This window comes from Bidens hawaiensis, unplaced genomic scaffold (assembly GCF_021521415.1).
Source record: "Bidens hawaiensis isolate Kalapana, Puna unplaced genomic scaffold, B.hawaiensis_p1.1 tig00419453_1, whole genome shotgun sequence".
NCBI lineage: Eukaryota > Viridiplantae > Streptophyta > Magnoliopsida > Asterales > Asteraceae > Bidens > Bidens hawaiensis.
In genome coordinates, this window is record NW_027504867.1 from 362,394 (window position 1) to 374,527 (window position 12,134).

Sequence of the window (12,134 nt, forward strand, 5' to 3'; positions counted from 1 at the left end):
AGTTCGTTTCAGCATGAAATAGCTCGTTTAAGCGATTTTTCAGTTCGTTTCAGCACGAAACAGCTCGTTTAAGCGATTTTTCAGTTCGTTTCAGCACGAAACAACTCCTTTAAACGATTTTTCAGTTCGTTTCAGCAAGTAACAGCTCGTTTAAGCGATTTTTCAACTTGTTTCAGCACGTTTTGACCAATTTTGCAGCAATTCAACAATAAAAATCAGTAATTCTGCTAGTTTTTGCCCGTTTCATCAAGTTACATAACCAATACTTAAAACAAGGTAAACAATGATGACATTTCCTAACCAAAACATCATTTAAGTACTTTAAGATCACATATTTGCACATTGTCTTTATCCAAAATAACAATGATGACATTAAACAATTCAAAACAACTAGAAACCCTACTACAAGTTGCATTCTTGGTCAACACAAGTTGTTCCTCCATCTCGATCTCGTTTCATCTAAATATGTAAAAATGAAAGTTGTTATATTAATAAACATATACAAATATAAAATTAAATTGCAAAGGGAATTGAGTTTTTAATACCTCTCGGTCAATATAAAATTGCTACTATTATGACTCGGAATCAACGCTTCAATGTCTTCAACAAGTTGTTCCTCCATCTCGATCTCGTTTTCATCTAAATATGTGAAAAATGAAAGGTGCTATATTAATAAAGATATTACATAAAATTTAGTTGCAAAAGAATGAACTTTTAATACCTTGTAAAACATCCAACCAATCTTGAGCGCATAGCAACGCCTCGACATTGGATGGTAGAAGTGAAGTTCGATACTTGCTCAAAACCCGACCTCCAATACTAAAAGATGATTCAGAAGCAACGGTAGTAATTGGGATTCTCAATAGATCACGAGCCATTAGAGCCACTTTTGGATACCTTCCTTGATTATCCTTCCAATACCGTAAAACATCAAGTGGTTGTTTTCTGTCTAGTTGAGGTTCATCTAAGTACAATGTTAACTGAGACTTTTCGTTAACATCATTTCTATATTGGCTTTCAAATGAGTCAAATCCCTCCAACTCGTCCAACGTGTTGTCACCAACATTTGAACTCTCGCGTCTTGAAGAATCGGGCTTTGTCTCCGATTGAATATCATACTCCATAAATAGCTTATGAATGTCATCAACGATATTCTTCAGTTTCATTTTTCGCTCTTCAACTTTCATGTCAAGTTTTGAGAAACAATACTCAACAAGCTAACCTTGTACCGTGGATCTAAAATAACCGCAAAAGATAACACCATACTATAACTTTCCCAATATTTATCAAACTTTTTTTCATGTCTTTTGCCATGTTACTAATAACATCATCCGTATTGCGAATTGCTTCTTCAATAAGCAATTGAATTTTCCACACTTGATGAAAATATAAGTTGGAAGTCGGATATAAGCTTCCAGAAAACAAAGTAGTGATATCATAGAAAGGTTTCAAGTATTTTGTGATTACTTCCACCCTTTCCCATTCCTCTTCTGATGGATTAGTCTTAAAATTGGAATCAACTAGTGCTAACTGAGAATAAGCCCGACGATAAGCCAATGCACAATCAAGCATAAGATACGTAGAATTCCATCTCATTACGATATCTTGACAAACATGTTTACCGCATCGTAATGAAAGTAATTCGATGCATTCTGCGAACTTACACTTCCTAGCAGCACTTCCTCTCACATACTTAACTGAATCTCGAACCTTTTCAATGGCTCCTTCAATTACTTTAACTCCAGCTTGAACAACAAGATTTAATACATGGGCAGAACAATGCACATGAGTATAATCACCATCACACACTAATACGTTATTCAAACGCAAATGACTTTTCAAAGAAGATACTAAAACATCATTATACTTTGCATTATCTAGTGTTACTGTGAAAATCTTTTTCTCAATACCCCATTATGCTAAAAAGCTGATCATGTGCTCTGCTATGATAAAACCAGTGTGTGGAGGAGGTATAAATTTAAAATTTAGTACCCTTTTCTTAGAACCCAATCCTCATCAACAATATGAGCTGTCAATGCCATATATCCGTCCGTCGTGAGAGAAGTCCATAAGTCAGAAGTCAAACATATCCTACTAGTCATGCTTTGTAATTTATCTTTAAGAATCATCTTCTCTCGATCATATATACTTAAGATATGCGACTTTGCAGTGTTTCTTGTCATGTCCTTCACATCAGGATGTAAGAATTTATGCAAATCTCGTGTTCCTTCATGTTCAACATAACTAAAAGGGTAGTTATGTTTGATGATGGAAATTGCTATCTTCTGTTTATACATTTCTAGATCTAAAGGGGCAATCTTTTTTTGGTGGACCCGGCTCATCAATATCAAAACACTTAGGGATATGTCGTTTTAAGTTCGATGTTCCCGAATTTGTACCAACCTTGTACTTTTGTCCACACGCTTTACAACTTACTTTCTTCGTCCCATCAGGTTCAACCATTACGCTTCCAAAGTAGTCCCAAACATAAGAACGTTTACTTGAATCATTTGAATTAACTTCATCATCTTGTTCCTCACCTATACTATGTTGATCAAAACCAGTGTTGCTTGACATATTCGCCAAATATTCTTGAATCTTGACCTACCAAAAGTCATGTAAAAAATACACATGGGTTATGCATAACCTTTAACCAAATATTCACCAAGAAACATGAAACTGAAATTGAAATTGAAACCTAGGTTTATTAGTTGATGAATAATTTTTATTCTTAGGGTGAGAAAATTTATTTCTTGTTTTAAGAAATTTATATGACTTTCTTTAGCCTGTAACAAAGATTCTTTTACATTCTTAATATACCTTACTATAGGTTTATGAATAAATTGAAAATCCTGGAAGGAATTATTCATTCTTGAATACAATTTAAATATGCTCCACTATCAAGTAAAGCAATAAGACTTATAGAGAAGTCTTCTATTAATAATCTAATCTTATATAGAAGTCAACGACTCAACATCATACCAAATATGAATAATCTTGCATCAGAAACAATAATATTAACAATAAAATTCATCCAAATTGAAACATAATTTTGAAACATATACAATTGTACACTTAATTTTAAAACATATACACAAATCAATCAAAGTTGATTACCCAGAGATGAAGATGAACTGTAGTTCACGGCGGCGAACGTCGGTGGTGGTGACAAATTGTAGCTCACGGCGGCAAAGGTTGGTAGTGGTGACGGATTGGCTGTTCGTTACTGCCGGCAATAGAGACTAAAGTGGCGGTGGTGGCTGGAAGAACTAGTTCGACCCATTGGGTTATTGAGCAGATGAATAATTAACCCTAACAACCCATTTTTTTAAAAACATCAACCCAAGTTGACCCGTCTTAATATTCTTTATTTTACATATAACCCATTCTGACCCTTTTAATTATACTACCCAACCCATACCAACCCATTTGGTTTTTAAAATAACCCAAACTGACCCAAATGAATGGATTTGGGTCAGGATTGCCCCCTCTAGTTGATATCATAGTCGTAGTGATCCAGATTCCGGACATACAATTGGTATCACAGCCTTTGACCTATTCATTCTCGTTATTGTGATATCAACGGATTCAAGATATCAAGGTTTGGTTGTGTTGTTGATTTCAGGTGGGTTACTGTTCGGAGAAGAAAGGAGAGTCAATTTTGGGTAAAGATTGGTTTTGGTTTGGAAAAGAAATCAAATCCAATCTTTCTCGGAAGTTTGATACATTTAGATTGACTGCTGGTGAAAACAGGGTTCTAGGCCACAATCAATTCTCGACGACATCTAATTTTCGGTCTAACTTAGTTTTTGGCTAAGGCAGTTCTTGGCTAATTTGAGTTTTCAGTGTTCTTGGCTACTGTTGGTTCTCGACCAAGATTAGTTCTCGGCTACTGTTCGTTCTCGGCCAAGATCAGTTCTCAGCCATAGCTGGTTCTTGGCCATAGTTGGTTCTCGGCTAAGGCAGTTCTTGGTTGACTCAGGGTTTGGTCAAATTCAACTAATTCTCGATCAGCCTCGAGTTCTCGGTCAACTTGGTTCTCAGCTGAGTAATCTATGATCGCTGTTTTGGGCCTGATCAATCTTATTTGAGCTTGATATTTGGACTTTAATAATTTTTGGACCTTAAAAACTCAATTAACTAATCTAGTTAGAATGGAACAGTGAACAAATGGTAACAATTTAGCTAACTCATGACTTCATCAAGAACTGGATTCCATCATGGGGACAACCACTCGCATACCCCATCTCTTGTCTCATGAGGGGTTTAGTGAATGAAAGTTTTGTTTTGATAAATACGTTAAAATGAAAGATTCCAAAGTCTGGAGAAGTATTGTTAGGGGGCCTCAGAGAATCACCTATCAAAGGGAAAACTCAACTGAAGTTATTGTGAAGCCTGTTGCACAATATGACGATGATGACTTTGCTAAAGTTGAGGAAGATGAAAAGGCTCTTTCTACTCTAACTATGGCACTCTTGCCCTTCAATTTAAAGAGCTTCAGTCTGTTAAAGAGTTATGGGAAGCACTGATCAAAGTGTATGAGGGAAATGAGGATATGAAAAGAAGTCGCCAAGACTTGCTGCGACAAAAGTTCATCATGTTTAATCATGTTCTGGGAGAAATGTTGGAAACCCAACTTTAGAGGTTCATATCACTGGTGACTGAAATGAGATCAGCAAGTATTTATCTGCAAGCTTTTGAAATAAACAACAAACTGGTGAACTAATTGCCAAAGAGTTGGAATATGAATGTTGTTGTTATCAAGAAGACTAAAGATCTCAACAGAATATCTATCAGTGAGATGATAGCTACTATCAAGGCATGTGACATGGATGATAAGCAACGTGCAATAAATCATGCCAACTCCTACAGTGCGGCTGGGTACAATGTTGCTTCCAACAGTGCTCTCATCTCTCAAGACAGTTTCTCAATGTTCAAAGCTACTCAATAACCACCTCAGGGAAATTTCCAAATGCTCACATCTACTCAAGGCCAATCATCTTCTATCCCACCCCAACCAGCTCCAATATTCTTCACTAAGTCTGGTCAATCTTCAAATGATACTAGAAAACCGCACACTCAGGGGCCACTCCCAGTCAAAACTTCAGTCAAATTCCTTCCATCCCAAAGGAAAACTCAGGAGAATATAGCTCTAATGGCAGGATTCATGAACTGTTATAATGCATTTTTAGCTGGAGACTTTGTTCAACCTGTGGTTGCTGCTGAACTTGATCAGATCCATCCTGATGATGTTGAAGAAATGGACATCTCTTGAAAATCGCCATGGCAGTGTTTCGGGCAAAGAAGTTCACTAAGAGGGCGGTTAGAAATAATTGGAACATGCCTAACAATTAGAAAGTGGGTTTAACAAAGACACTTTTAGGTGCTCCAAACTGTCACGAGCCGGGTAACTTTGCTCGTGAATGTACTAACCCAGCAAAGGATGGAAACATGGTAAGGGCAATGGTTCCAATTGGGAATGCCAGAGGTGAGGCTGGTGGTAGCTCAGGAAATGGTGAAAGAGAATGGTTGCTCAACAATTCTCTTGGAGGGTCAGATGGCTGCATTCAACATTGGAAACTAGACTGCAAACTTTGCCAATGTTGAAGACACTGGAGAAGAAAATGTTGCCGAGGAGAAGATCAAGGAACTTCAATTTGCATATACGGCGTTCACTTCTCCCAATTCATCTTAGGTAAGTTTTCAACCATGCTCTTTAGATTGTGTTGATAAAATAGAATTGTAAAAGCTTCATAATGACAACTTAACTAGAGATATGGAAAGAATAAAATCTGAGAATTTTAAACTTAGAAAAATTAAAAAGCTTTCCAAGATAAAATAGAAGCTCAACAAAAGGATATATCTAAGCTTAAATCTGATTTTAGTATAAAGTCTTGTCATCACCTTGATGCCAAACAAGAAATCACTGAATTGACTACTAAACTGAAGCCTCCAAGTTAGAAATTTTGAATCTAACTAGTAACATTGAAAGGGCTGAACTAGACTTTAAGAAATTTGATGGTTCCAGTAAAGTGGTCAACTCAATGATTGAAAATCAATTGTGGCGGAAAGAAAATGAAGGTGAGGGAATAGGATACAGTCAAGTTCCTCCACCTACAACCACAATTATGTCCATACCCCTGTACCAAAGAACATGAGGAAAAGATAAGGACATGAAGTACAGTAAACAAGACAAAGGTGATGGAACCATTTTTGTGAATGCTGGTCTATTCACTTCAGATATGAACGATTCTAATGTGTCTACTTTATGTGCAGAAAGAGTAATTGTGAAGGAATGGACTATGAGGATGACGACCATTGTTTTGAGTAAGTGAAAGAAGATAAGAATATAGAAGAAATCGACTTAAGTGAGCTGACCAAACCCAACTAAATGATTTCCTAAGAATTAGGTAAATATTCCAAAGTTAAAACAAAACCAAAACGAACCAAAATTAATAATAAAATCTTAGTTTAAACTTAATATTAAATGATACAAACTTTAAACGAGTGTTCGGTTCGTAGTCGGTTCGAATGTCGTTATGAGGTTGAATTCGGGTCCAGCAAGTACAAAACTTAGTTATAAACATAAATCATTAAAAATCATAAGCTAATTCGGGTCAATTCTTAAAGAAATTGAAAAGACCCAAATTAGTTTCCAACATAAACCGTAGATTGATTTTGATTAAGTTGAATATTAAATCCCTCAATTCTTTTGAAATTGATTGAGGACTTTCATTCTAGGGTTCATAACAAATCATAAAAATACAAACTTACCAGACAATTGATAGAAAATATGGATGGATTAAGAATTAGACTTGTTTAACCTTGAAAGTCAAACTTGAAGAACTATCTTGAATTCGGGAATAAGGAGAAACTTTGAGAGTTGAGATGCAAGTTATGAATGACCTAATTCTCTTGATTATATAAGAAACGAATCTAGGTCGTATTTATCATGAATTAAGAGATAAACCCCCGTTAAACTTGAATAAATGATAAGACTATCATAAATTAGAGATAAACTTGATTAATCCGGGATAATAATCGTTGTTTGGAGATAGAATTTCACTTAGGAATTTTCTAGAACCTTGAATTTGAATTATAACACACTTAGGATAAAGATTAAGCCATAAACGAGTCAAAAACAGGCTTAACGAGTTGAACCGAACCTGCTGCAGCTGCTGGCTGACCCAATAATTCTGATTTTGATATAATAGTCCCCGCAGTTCCGTTCTTTACATAACTAGCCCCTAAAGTTTTATAAATGGCCATAACTTGTTATAACTTAATTTTTAAAATACGTAAACGAATTGTAACCAAAACCAACACATGATAAATGAAGAACATAAGATTTTATTAATGAAAACATGACCTGAATGATAGTACGGGTCGTGTACAACGAAACGTAAAAATAACGAATGTTACAAACATAAGAACAACGAAAGTCCTTGGTACGCTCAACAACGTTGGGATGACCAGGAGTAACTTCAGTAGAAACTAAGGTCGCGGACGAATAATCTTCAAGATCAAGAAAGTCCAGGGCATTTATTTCTACAAAACAAAGGAAAGAGATGGTCAAAAGCAAGCAAAATAAGTAGCTTAAACAAAAACGTAAAACATACCTTTCTCACCACTAAAAATCTTAGGCTCGGATTGAAGCTTGAAAGACACAGATCGAAGGTTCTTGAGAAAAGTGGCATCAACCTCCTGAATCTTAGGCTCAGAAGGGTTCAAAACAAGCTCATGCTTTTTCCATACCGGAGAAAAAAGCTAGGATAGAGTCTAAAACGAAGAAAAACTTATCTTTCAAGGTAGATGTAACACCAATCGTGCTAGAGATCATCCCAGTGTCACAACGGGTTTTCTCAAAAATAACCAATTTCCATTTTTAGCAAGTTGGAAGAACCTTCGGTACATCGACAATATAGGCTTATAACCAAGAGAGCGACACACAATCTCAAAATGAAGTATTCTTGCAATGCCAATAGGAGCCAATTGGACAAGACAAATGTTGTGATACTCTAAAACGCTATGAAAGAACTTAGAAAAAGGATGCTAGAGATTGGATTGATCGAAGTACCGGGTAAAGATGAGAACCATGCCTCAAGGATAACTGGAAACGGGGGTGGAAGATTTAAGTACTTCCGGCTTAAGATCGGCTACGATCCCATATTCCAAACAATACCGTTTGAGTTATGCTTGAGTTAGTTTGGAAAATTGGGTAGCCATGTATGCTTTGAAACCCATGATGAGAAGAGGATGTGAAGTACAAAAGGATTTTAAGTTTCTTTAAGGGGTTAGGTTGAATGAAACCGTCGGACAAAGGAAGTTACAATAGAAATAAAAGGCGAAAAATATGGAGAGTGGCTCAAAAGGTGGTCCTTGGGAGTTATAAAGAAAATTTTAAATTTCAAATCCCCAAAGATAAGGATAAATTGAAAGTCGGGATCAAAATGGGGCTAGTTGTTACCTTAGGTAGTATGATAATGTAACGATTCCGGCAAATCCAGGTATACCCTAGCCGGAATATACTATTTACGTGTCATTAAATACTGATTATATGAGTTATAGTACATCTATACGGATATATATGATTCACAGTATGAATCATACTCAATTATATAGTGAATCATATTGGAATTTCGATCAACCAATGATCGGTTATTGAAACCCGAACGGATCGGGAATTACGTTGTAGACGGAATATATAATGTTAAGTGATGTTTACGAAGTATTAATGCTTCGGGATAGGTGAATTATAGCACAGAAAAAGGATTTCGATTTAATGGTACGTCGGTACGCTAAACGAAACCTTTAACACCAAACCAAGCAAGAGACGATCAATCAAGCCGAAAAAGATGCGTAATTATTAATAATATGATGTCTTAATGTCATGGGTTAAGTTTTTAAAGTTTTTAAATCAGTTTTATATATATTTTATTTTAAACCGAAAAAACGACCATTTTATGCTCGTTTTAAGCCGAATTACGAGTTTAAACGAGAAACGAACTGAACCAGATTATCCACAACATTATCCAGATTGCATAATCTAGATTTGTGGACAATATTGAATTTGTGGGGCCACCCCCACACCTCCCTTAGGCCGATCGGCCATAATAATAATAATACACCATAGATTTTTTTTTTTCTTTACAACATATGCATCAAACTCTTCCAAAACTTCCACCTTCAAACCATTTTCTTGAACTCCAACCAAGATTTTTAAAGGTATAAGCATATTATCTTGCATAAATCTTGATGTTATTTACTCGGTTTGAATTGTTTTTGCAAGAACCAAAGGGTTCCAAGTGACATATGGGTGAAAACCCGAGATGGAACCGGTTCTTGTGTGATCAAAGGATGTATACAAGTTATACAAAGGATCTTGATCTAAGTAATTAGTTAAAAGTGTTTAGAATAGATTTTTACGGTTAGAATCTTTGTTTTTACATAAAAACCGACACTAGGAAAGGAATGGCTTGATTGTTGGTAAAGTTTGCTTGGTGTGGTGTTGTTGTGCTTGAAAGTGTTGTATCTAGCGGCTAGCAAAGGCTAGAAACCGAGATCCTTGCGATCAAAAGCTAGAAAACACAAAAGAGTTCGGTTTTCGTGTGTATGAGAAAAATGGACAGATTTTCGTGTGCTTAGAGTTGGGTCACGAAATTTCACAGAAATGATCTACACATGAAAATATGAGATCTGTGAATTTTTGGTAATTTTTGGATAAAAGATGAATATTTGGTGAATTTAATGCTCGGTTTTGGCCAAAAATAGTGAAAAATAGTTAAACTTGATGAAAAATTCTGGAAAATTTAGGATAAGCCTTTTATAGCATATAAAAGTCACCCACAAAATTTGAGCTCCGTTGGAAAAGTCTAAAGAGGCTTTTCGGTGAAACGAGTTCTAGGGCTTCTAGCTCGGTTTTGGGTGAAAAAAGGCTTGAAATATGAGTTTTAAAATCTGGAAAAATTCCAGAAAGTTATGAGGATGATAAGGAGCATCCCAGAAAAATTTGGTATTTTTCTAAAGTGTTTTGATATTTTTGACATATTTAGTATTTGATAAAGATTTAAAAATATGTAAAAATATGTAAATTTACAAAAATAAATCTGGAAAATTTCCAGAAAGTTATTAGGATGATAAGGATCATCCCAGAAAAATTTGGTATTTTTCTAAAGTGTTTTGATATTTTTGACATATTTAGTATTTGATAAAGATTTAAAAATATGTAAAAATATGTAAATTTACAAAAATAAATCTGGAAAATTTCCAGAAAGTTATGAGGATGATAAGGATCATCCCAGAAAAATTTGGTATTTTTCTAAAGTGTTTTGATATTTTTGACATATTTAGTATTTGATAAAGATTTAAAAATATGTAAAAATATGTAAATTTACAAAAATAAATCTGGAAAATTTCCAGAAAGTTATAAGGATGATAAGGATCATCCCAGAAAAATTTGGTATTTTTCTAAAGTGTTTTGGTATTTTTGATATATTTGGTATTTTAATAAGATTTAAAAATAGATAAATATATGTAAATTTACAAAAATAAATCTGGAAAAATTTTATAAAATGTTCTTTCTGTCAAAATAAGTTTTGAGCAAAATTTCAAGACCCGAGACTAAACGGGTAATTATTTGTGCTAAAATGAACATAAAAACAATTATTTAAAGCTTAAAACGTGTAAACCGGCAAAGTTCGCATAAGCGAGCTGACTGGTACACGAAAACTTTAAAATAGACTATTTTCATAAATCTAAGTAACTTAAGTAAAAATAAATCATCCGAAAATAATTCGGATGATTTGGGTAATTTTACCCGATTTTACCGTTTCCAGCACCGAAATACCGGAAACGGGCCCCGCGGCCAAACGGGGGTGTCAAACCGAGCTATAATTTCATCACCTTAACTAGGTTATCAGTGTTCCCCGATGTACAGTTTACATAGATTTAATTTGTGGGAATTATATAGTAACGACTTAGATATCCTATTACAGATCCCAGCACGTAGCTGTTCCTCATATTACCCCGACTCCCAAAAAGGTGAGTTTTCACGAGCCCCTTTTAATGAATTGTTTTAATTATATTTTCCCGGGGCGGAAAGCATGTCTTATTTAAAGTATTTAAGTACATACCGATCGTATGGAAATACTTGTACATTTATATATATATGGACTGATGCATAGAATATATAAAATGTTTATAATGTGTTATTATTCTGGGGTAACATAGTTCCCAGGGGTTATTATTATTGTTCTGGGGCAACATAGTTCCCAGGGGTTATTATTGTTCTGGGGTAACATAGTTCCCAGGGGTTGTTATTATTCTGGGGTAACATAGTTCCCAGGGGTTATTATTATTCTGGGGTAACATAGTTCCCAGGGGTTATTGTTGTTCTGGGGTAACATAGTTCCCAGGGGTTATTATTATTCTGGGGTAACATAGTTCCCAGGGGTTATTGTTGTTCTGGGGTAACATAGTTCCCAGGGGTTGTCATTATTCTGGGGTAACATAGTTCCCAGGGGATTGTTATTGTTCTGGGGTAACATAGTTCCCAGAAAGTTATTGGAAATGTTCTGGGGTAACATAGTTCCCAGCATGATTATATTGTTAATAAATGATTATTAAAATGATTTGTCAGTGTTTATTCAAATTAGTGAAACTCACCAACTATTCGTAGTTGACCCGTTTTCTTTACATGTTTTCTAGGTATGCCCAAGTTGGATTGATTGATGTTTGCTTAACTATCTGTGCTACCTGTTGGAAGCTTGCTGCTCTTTGTTTTGTAATGAATTTATTAATGTCTTATCGGTAAAATATGTGTGTAACACCTAGACAGTAATGAAACTCGCGACAATGTAATATATTATAAATTAATGTAGTGGTATTTTCTTTATAAGCAATGCTGTTGATATCAGATGTGCCTGTTGCATCCCGTGTACGTTCCCGCTGCGGTTACGGGGTGTTACAGAACTTGGTATCAGAGCCATTGGTTATAAAGAATTAGGATGTCTGAAAAAGATACCTAAAATATAACCAGTAGCTCAAGTATTATAGGATCTGAATATCAACTAATAATATATTGTGACGAGATCGGGATGAACTTGGATGGACAAGTGGGTTATTATGGTCCGGAA

At 35.1% G+C, this 12,134-nt stretch overlaps 1 pseudogene across 1 annotated transcript; it reads right to left on the reverse strand.

Moving 5' to 3' along the window:
- Nucleotides 1-455: 455 nt before the first annotated feature.
- On the reverse strand, nucleotides 456-2,577 carry LOC143608916 (zinc finger BED domain-containing protein RICESLEEPER 2-like; annotated as a pseudogene). The gene is made up of 3 exons (XR_013149350.1): nucleotides 722-2,577; nucleotides 546-639; nucleotides 456-459 (listed from the first exon to the last, which is right to left on the reverse strand). The product of XR_013149350.1 is annotated as a zinc finger BED domain-containing protein RICESLEEPER 2-like (transcript).
- Nucleotides 2,578-12,134: the final 9,557 nt, after the last annotated feature.